General features: G+C 32.7%; 1 long non-coding RNA gene across 1 annotated transcript; it reads right to left on the reverse strand.

The window, feature by feature from the left end:
* Positions 1 to 5,636: 5,636 nt before the first annotated feature.
* Positions 5,637 to 8,073, reverse strand: LOC140007427 (uncharacterized). The gene is made up of 3 exons (XR_011814737.1): positions 7,935 to 8,073; positions 7,595 to 7,794; positions 5,637 to 6,092 (listed from the first exon to the last, which is right to left on the reverse strand). It is a non-coding gene; the product is annotated as an uncharacterized lncRNA (long non-coding RNA).
* Between the last annotated feature and the right edge of the window lie 1,827 nt (positions 8,074 to 9,900).

Below are 9,900 nucleotides of genomic sequence, written 5' to 3' on the forward strand. Positions count from 1 at the left end.
TTTATAGCTTTCCTTCTGGATACAATAATCACTTGTCAAAATCTTCTAATGATATACTCGATTACTCTTATTTTTTAATAATTTATGTTACAATTACTAAATCAATTTTCTTGTGCTCTTAAACTTATCTTCTTTTTTTTTTTTTTTGTATTCAGCAAGCTGAGGGCACTTTAATAGGTTTGCTTTTTATAATTTTTATAATTTTTATATTGGATTTTATTCAATAGGTCTATTTTTTAAAAGTTTTAAAATTTGAATGTTGAAATTATACTCTAACATTAAATTGGAGTATGTAAATAGCAATTATGACATTTTATTTGCACTTATAATAAACTCAATAGTAATATTGTGCGAGCATTTAGATGATTTTTCATTTAGCACATGTACACCAAAAAGTGCATGTAAAGAAAAATTTATGTATGAATTTTAAATTAATAAAGGTGTATTTAGAAGGTTGCTTTTGGTAGTATTTTTGCAAAATTTGATAAAAATGTTGTATTTCACCAAATTTACATCCGAAAGTTTATTTTTTCTCAATGATTGCAATTCTAGCTTTTTATTTGATTAAAAACACTTAAAAATGAGGCAGCAACTTGGAAAAATAATTCTAACTTTTTATATGTCCAAAAACACTTAAAAAGTGAGATAATGAATCCTAAATAGTGAAAGGATTAGAAAGATAGAACTGTAGGGTTAGGGAAGGTAAAGATTAAGCGACAGTTATCAAATTTGATGATTCATGTGAATCTGGACAAGTTATAATTAGGTTAATCTATATATTCCTACTTAATTAATGGTTCAAAATAGACGAACCGTCAATGAATATAGTTTTATATGGGTTTGGATTATCCAATCGCCCATTCACAATTTTCTTTACTTTTTCATCCACATTTTGTTTAGCAACAAAATAGTAAATCATATCAACATATCAAGTTAATAAATCAATTTTTACCCAAAGAAATAGCAAAAACATAAAATTTGCTTAAAGGAGTCTAAAATGATAATCATAGTGAGTTTCAAATTTTGTCACTATACGACAATCTAAAAATAATTTAGGTATTAATGCAAACAATAAATTAACATTGATGAAATTTATTAAAACTTTTATGAAATGAATGGAGGAAGTAGGATAAATTTTAAAAAATAAAATAATAGAAATTAAAGAAGAGGAAAAACAATGAATGCATCTTTGCAAAAATAAGAATATAATTATTAGAGTAATTTAGATTTACCCACTAATGATTGACTTTGAATATACGTCTAATTTAATTAAGTCAAAATAAGTGATCCAAAACTATCAATTTCATACCCACTAATTAATGGGTTAATTTGGTCACCCATTTAAATCCAATTAAATTACACACGCAAACTCATTTGTTAATATGCGAGCCAAGTAAATAGGTTACCATTTACATTTATAAATAGATGAAAATAATAGTAGAATAGGAGACAAGTGAGCTGTAAAATTAGATAAGAGATAGGATAATTGGGTGGGAGCGAGATAGAGCAAAGAGAAAATAGGATTTGATAAAATGAGAAAGAGTTGTAGGAATACAAAAAAATTCGGTAGAATTTGAAGGAACGACGAAAATTTGTAGGGATGCGAGAAAGTTAGATTCAGGAAATGAAAAGGAGAGTAGTGAAGTGTAGGGGGAATATCGAGGAAAGAGAGGAGGTTGAGAGGTGAAAAAAGTGACACGAATAAGGAAAATATAAAAGAAAGGAGTTATAATATTGTGTTTGGTCATACTTTGACTCCTCTCATAAAAACCAGTGCATAGCACGGGCCAAATACTAGTAGTACCCGCAATTTTGTAACATATCCAATTACCACGCAAAAAAAAAAGTCTGGATGCTGACGACGAGCAATAATACTACTGTACGATTAAAACAAGAAAAAAAAATGGAAATAATTGGCTGGCACTTGGAATTCGGAAGTTATTTTCTTTTATTTCGATACCGAATGTAATGACGCGAAAGTTTGAGCCCGTTTTCTGTGATTTATTCCATTTTTAGGCGGCCCTTATGAACAGCCCAGTAACATTTTTGGCTTCCAACTTAAAGTCGAAGCTCAAAATTCATATAACCTTTGGCCCAATGAAATGGAAACCCAGAAACTCAAAACTTGGCCTTTAGGCTTTATCCATCGAAGCTGACGACGAGCCATGCTAAGGAAGAACAGATTTCTGACCTGTGGAAAATAAAATATATATGTATCCTACCCCGCGCGAATCAAAGGAGAAAGTCTGGAGTCTAAAGTCTGAGGCAGGACTTGAGATGATTTGGGAATCTTCGTCAATTAGGTGACGTTTAGCCATGGGCGAAGAGTCAACGACATACTTTGAATTTGTGTGTTATGACCTAAAGGATAAGAGAAATAAAAATATTTGTGTGTTGTCAAGAAAGGATATGTGTAATACTCTCCGAATTAAGAACTTCAGAAATTGTGTGATGTTAAATGTCTGCAAATTATGCATTGTGAAGAGTCATAATTCTCGAATTTTTTATCTACTATTACGTGCCTGAGACGAGATAATTAGACCAACCCAAAACCAACATGGAGACTTATGAAAAAACTTTAAAATTATCACTCATCTTTCTACTAAATCTAAGATGAAAATAAGCCGGCTCGGTCAATTATCGAGTCGCTCAATTGTGAGCTTTTGAGTAAATTCGAGTCCAAAGATATGAAAACTTGTCAAGCCTATAATATTCCATATTTATGCATTACTTCTATATTTGTTAGAATGAAATTATTTTATCCCTTTCAAATTTATCATATCTATTGTTTATTTTTACTTTTTTTTCTACAAACGATGACATATTACAAAAAGAGCTAATAACAAAGAGAGACAACTACCCTCATTTCTTTTTTTGCTGTGTCTATTAGCTACACCGTGAAATCATTTTCCATTCTATATCACTAACTGGTCTGAAATCATATCATGCTAGCATATGACTACTTACATTTCCTGACCTAGGTACAACAGAGAAGTTACGTTGTTCAACGTCTTGCCTTAAAGTCCTCAATATCTTCCGAGATTGTTGCAATGTTCCTGTCCTGTACATTGCTTGCTATAATCTGTTCTTTGCAGTCTAATTGGACTTATATTTTAGTCCACCCTGCATGCTTGGTCATCAATAATGCACTTCTCACCCCTAGAGCTTCTTGCTTCTCCCCTTATGCCTTCTACTGTCCCTTTTGCTCTTATTATTTTACCAGCCCAATTCCTGGCTATGATCCCTTTTCATGTTCTTACCATTTGAGCGAATATGGCGCTGCATCCATATTTATCTTGATCACACCCTCATTTGGCGGTTTCCAACTCCCTTGTGTTGATGTTGTAATTCTGTTGGTCTGCTGTTATCCTTGCCTGTTTCACCAACCATTTTACATTCCATCCCTTCCTACTAAGCTTTTTCTGCACTATCCTGTTCGCTTCATAACTTGAATACTCAAATTCCATTTTGTTTCTTACTTTAGAAATTGCTATTGTTTATTTTTACTTGAGTTCAAGCCTTCGAACTTGAGTGAATTTGAATTTGGTAAATTAAGGTCTCGTTTGGATTGCAATTTTTTCAAAGAAAAATTGTTACATTTTTTGTGAATATATTTTCCAATCACATTTTTACTTCACATATATTAAATTGTTACAGATATTTTTTTTTTACAAAAATTCAGAAAAATACAATCCAAACAAGGCATAAGTAAGACTTGACTTGATTAGGTTAGAGTGCGAGTCGACTCAAATTGCCTGAAACTCTAACTAAATCCACAATTTATACTGTGCTTAACGTTTAGAATTCTCAAATTCATATTGTGCATAAAAAATGTGAGTGGGAAGTAGGGATATACGCGAGCCGAGCTACTCGCGAGTAGCTCGGTCAACAGTTTGGCTCGAACTCGGTAGCCGAGTTTCGAGTAGCTCGATTGGCGTTCGAGTCAAGTTTCGAGTCTCAAATTTTTGGCTCGCGGCTTGTCGAGTAGCTTGTCGAGATGGGCTATTTAAATAATATATTTATAATTTAAATAATATATATGTATTATAATTATAAAATGACTATTATGGGTATAGGTTATACGGAATTTACAATATACTTTTCTTTATAATAAAATTTTATAAGGGTAAAAAGGTAATAACATAATTATAAAAATACCTAAAAAGAAAAAATGTCTAAAAAATGCCTCATTTTTTTGGTCGAGTCGAGTCAAAAAACTTGATTAGACTCGGCTTGATAAGGCTTGACTAAGGGTCGAACCTTATCGAGTCGAGTTTCGAGTTTAGAGCGAGTACCTCGAGTCAAGTTTCGAGTATCAATTTTTTTTACTCGATTGAGCTCGAGCCTAGGAATATAGGAGTCTAGTCGAGTTCGAGTATAGCACTACTCGAGCTTGACTCGACTCGATTACATCCCTAGTGGAAAGTGAGGAACGAGCTAAGCGTAAGTAGGGCAAGTGGGCTGTGCTACAATTATCCATACCCATTGCAAACTTGTGACACAATCAAATCAGATTAACCAACATTAATTCGGTTTGAATGGTCTCTTTCCCGGTTCGATCAGAGTGCGTGGCCCCTACAACTCGTTACTTGTTGTTATCCAAACTCCAAAGAAGAACTATGAAGCTTCACCAACGTCAAACCGACCACCTGTCCAAGAAATGGGCCACCCAGCCTGTGAAAGAAACAGCAATCAGTGGGACGGGAATTGGAGCCCACCGAATAGAGATCAGAATAAAGAGAGAGATAGGCTCATCCCTGTCACCCGAATTGTGTATCTCGAAACATCACGGTCCAATAACTTCGTGCCACGTCTTCACTTTGGGTTCCTCACAGCTCCCAACCCTAACGTTCCCCAAAGCTATCCGATCTAGGCTGACAATTCGCGGTCCCACATAGTACAGCCTCTCACGTTCCCAGCCTACGTGTTACGTCTCCATTCGTTGTCGTCGCCACCTTATTACAGCGTGTCTTTCCTGGACCTTTCTAGTTCCTACTTTCTTCTTGGCATTTTCGTCAATCAATCAATTGTCGCGTAACGAACACGGAATCATCTTAGGGTCTAAGGTTTCGTATGATAAAATTGAAGTGTGAAGGATAAAATATGAAATTTGAAATTTTAAAATCTGAATATATTAAATCACTAAAATTTAATAAAATCTTAAATTTCATATATATATATATATAAGTATAATTACTAGGAGGGGAATACCCGCGTATCGCGCGGGTATTTAGTGTCTGTAGTTAAAGAAGATTTTACAGCAGTTTAAATGAATATAAAAAAACTCACGCACATTAAGTAATAATATGAAGTAACAAAATATCTAATATATACTGGAAGATAGAGAAGGAAATTATGCATGCTATCTTGCTCAGTTCATATATTTTGAAACAAACACTTATATATGAGTTTTTCATTAACAAAACTAAATGAACTTTAAACATATACCCAAATGATTAATGGCATTAAACAAAGTGCTTATCCACTTAAAGATGCATCTACACAACATTCTTGTTGATTAAAGTAGCTAACTTTTTTAGCAACGACAAAGCCTAGCCTCAAAAGGTTTGGTTCCATCCGAAAATTCAGCAATGGATCATCAACCCCCGTAGATTTTGGGTGAACATAATGCCAAATGCCCTTAACATAGGCCTTTACCTGTAATTTCATTAACTCGATACTAATTAGATCTTTTCCCCAAAAATAAGGACAATTGAGAAAAATCACATCAAGATCGAAACCGTCTAGTATCTCCAGCCAAACCCTTGATGCCATGTTATGTGTTAAATTGCCATTAGAACTATCTCCACCAAAAAAACACCCTATCAAAGCTAGTATAATCCCTAAGCCATATCTCAGGACCCTCACCATTTGAATGAGGGGCAACCCATTTGACTGCAATCTAAGAATCTTCATAAGCAATAGGCAAAGGATGCTCGGGGGCGAGCCGATAGTTAATTGAAACTGCTATAACACCAGCTTCTGCAACTACTACATTAAGGTGCGCGTGATATGTAGGAGAGAAGGCAGATTTGATCAAAAAGCCTCCACCATGTAAGTAGACCAAAAGAGGAAGTTTTGTATCTCCAAACCTATTTCAACAAAATCACAATCATTTAAATTGTATAGAACAATCAACTTTGTGGGGAAACAATAATATCAATATTAAATTATGCTAACAGAGTATCCAATTTTGGAATGAAAGCATTTAGCTAAGAATAAAAATTACGATTTTACAAAGCAAATCATACCATTAAAACAAAAGAATGAAACCTCACCTCAAGTTGAACCACCAAGAATAACTACACCAAAGAACCATATTGAAATCCAGAGTATAATGGCAATACAAATAAGTATTTATCGGAAGACGAAAAGAACATAACGGAAGAATGTGAAGGGGCAAACATTTGAAAAATTGAAGTTGAAACTAATGCTCAATCATAAATTCCTTAATAAACCACATTATCCTTACTTTAATTGAGATGAAAATGACGTTTGAAGTTCTTCAAGTTATAATAGCAAAGTAACAGTAATAATTGATACAAACCAAAATAAATGTCTCTGCAAGGACATTTAAGTAATTACACCAATAAAAAAGCTATTATGAGTTGTACCCAGTGTAGAAAAGATGACCAAATAATCTCACATTCCCAAACTACCCAAACCTTTGAACAAATCATCACTGCATCTTTTAGAATACAAGAACATTTCAGTAAATACAATAATACACATGCTATCTAAAGTAGTACTCAATACTATAATTACACTCAAAACAACCTCACAATCCCAAAATAATATCACAAATTCAAGTTCCACTACAAATTCTTTTAGATAACATGTTAAATAATATCACAAAACGAGTTGCCAAAGTACAAAAGCAAATTTTTTGTATTTCGAATTATATAAACAACAGAGTACAAGAATGAGATCATAACATGGAAAGCAAATAGAGTGCAAATTATATCTTAGTACTATGTAGCATGATTAATTTTCTTTTTTAGTTTCAATGAAGGACAAAATTCTAAGTTAATAAATTTTACAATCATAAAATTTCCAATTAAAATAAGCACAAGCTGAATTCCAAATCATATTATATGAAAAACTAAATAAAAATAACTGCTTGAACCATACTTTATCCATAATATAAAATGCCATAATAATTCTATTCAACATCAAAAACTTTGTCAAGCATTAAACTACTGGCAGAATCACCAGGCCTTGATTCCATCCCTTATTGCTATGCTTACTGCAACACCTACGCCCATAAGCCTATTGCCTCAGAACCTCAAGTTTCAATCCCTGACATTATTTTTTCATACCTTACTTTGAGCAATACTGATTAGCATCTTCAAACTATCCGAGACTTTGGAAGAAGATGTCAAGTTTGGGGCTTCTTCATGGTAACTACCAGATCATTCCTTTTTCTTTTTTTTTTCTTTTTCATTTGGGAATTTGGATTCCTAGCAATTTAGTAGCAACAAGACACCGGGAATTCTATAAATTCAGATTCCCTTCTTTCTAGAACTGTCAAAATACATAGTTTAAGTGATACATAGTATGTGACGATGCGTGTAGGTGGTAAATCACGGCATACCAGAAAGTCTAATGAATGCAATATTTGATGTTAGCAACTTGGCCGAGGAGGAGAAGATGGGATATGAAACTAAGCATGTGTTAGATCCAGTGTGGCACGAGCTTCAATGCTTCCAAAAACAAATCAATCTTCTTCAGGCTTGGAGGGACTTCTTCAAGATCGTCGTCCTACTTGCTTTTGCAATGCCCTCATGTTATACCCTGTTCTAATTAAACTTTGACTTAATATCTATAACTTATAAGTAATAAATTTATAAGAACAAATAAGTTCCGTTACTTTAAAAATTAGTTCTACACAACTTCATTCAATGAATTATAAGCAAGGTGATAAAATTGCTAACCTTATTCAAGATATATGCAACAAAGCCCGATTTTGATACCAACTTCAACCTATTCCACAAATACAAGAACCAGAAAAATAGTACAATTAGTTAGTTTTTGGAATTAGAATTATCAAAAAGCAAACTATATGGAGTTCTTGAATAAACCAATCACAAAAAAAAAAACCACCTCAAACCCAAAGAGTTCACCTCAATTTAAAGGAAAGATATGCCTTCCACCAAATATTTAATAACCATAATAAAACCAAAGAGGTGAAACGAAAAAAGAAGAAAGGCTATCGGCTGAACATGGATGCATAACTATGGTGATGGTTGTTTAGGGCAATCGCCTGAACATGGGGCATAACTATGATAATGGTTGTTCAGGTAATAATTAGTTTAATTAATTGTAATTAAAATCCAATTATGTAAACATCCAATTAATTCCTTAACGGATGAGAAAGACTTTGGGAAATTGGAAGGTTTGGGTGTTAGTACAATAAATGATTAAAAGGCCTTTTATGTAATTCTATCAAAACACAAGTTTAATTCAGTTGTACTTGATACTCAACTTGGCACCAAACATTGTCACTTACCGAACTTGTCCCTAGCCTTAAATGTCTGAAAGGTTATATAAGTAATTATAGCGAAATTAAAGCTGTAATAACTTGTACTTAATGCTCTAATTGTATTTCAAACACTCTCACATTCCAAAAATAACCCCACCCCTTACGGTTGAAATCTAAAAACCATCTTTACCCTAAACTCGTTCTTATATAGTATAAGGATTTGCAGAAAATTATGGACGAATGTACTATATTTATATTTTTAGCTTGGATACAAATAACATATGGTTCCCAAATAATAACACTATTTGTGGAAAGCCAGTAGCTCAACCTGTCCAAGTGGTTTCTTTTTTAATAATAATTAATAATATGTCACGTGCTTTGCATGTGAATAGATTTTTTCAAAATATAATATTTTTATAAGTTAAATTTCTTTGATAAATTTTGATTGTTAATATAATATATTCTAAGAAACTATGATGAACAAAATTTAGTGATTGGCATCTATACAAAATGTATATTGCAAATAAAAAATTAAATATTTATCATAAATCTACCAAACAGAAACTTTGAAGATAGTAGTTTAGCTATGCTATTGTCTATTTTACTGGAATTGCTGCAAAAACAAGAGGAAATTTTCTATGATTTATCAAACCAATACATGAAATTAGAGCAAAGATATTTCCTAAAACATGCTCATTTTTAGTATTGCAAAAGAGATTCTAGGCTAATCCCTTCTTCCAACTCTAAATAGAATCAATTGGAAGTCATGGCCTCCAAAATCAACGCAACAGTTTAAGAATTTCTTAGGCTAAACTCGTATATTTCCGTAGAAAGTTGAGCTGGAGCTAAAATAATACCTTGACATTATTTGGGAATACTCTCAACTATATGTAAGTTGACATTATTTGGGAATACTCTCAACTATATGTAAGTTAAAGTCCTGAATCCAAACCTTCAATTGCTTTAAAAACCAATTTTCAATTCCAGTCCAAGAATGTTTTTCCTCTTTGTAATTACGCTTTCTTTCTCATGCAACTTGAAAAAATCTTTTTGTGACTTTGCTCTTCACCAAATCTTGATTTAAGCCATTTTATGGGGCATGAATGGATCAATTAATGATTAATCCAATAGCAAAATACGTATAAATGTGGTCAAACTCAATGTGGAATTACGCGTGGGCCGCTGGGTTAGAATTTGCACGACTAAGAATTAATATTGAGTTTATTCAGCATCTCTATGTTCTTAACTTTATATGATAAGTTAACTTTATAAAAAAATCAAATAAAAAAGATTTTGTACGATAAGTGGTCCATTATTTTGTAAATGTAGCAGTTAATATAAAACTTGGGATTTTTATGCTGAAGTCCAATTTCTTCTATGATCTAACAATACAAAAGTACAGATATAAAATCCCAATT

The sequence above is a fragment of the Coffea arabica genome, chromosome 5c (genome assembly GCF_036785885.1).
Source record: "Coffea arabica cultivar ET-39 chromosome 5c, Coffea Arabica ET-39 HiFi, whole genome shotgun sequence".
In the NCBI taxonomy this organism is placed as follows: Eukaryota; Viridiplantae; Streptophyta; class Magnoliopsida; order Gentianales; family Rubiaceae; genus Coffea; species Coffea arabica.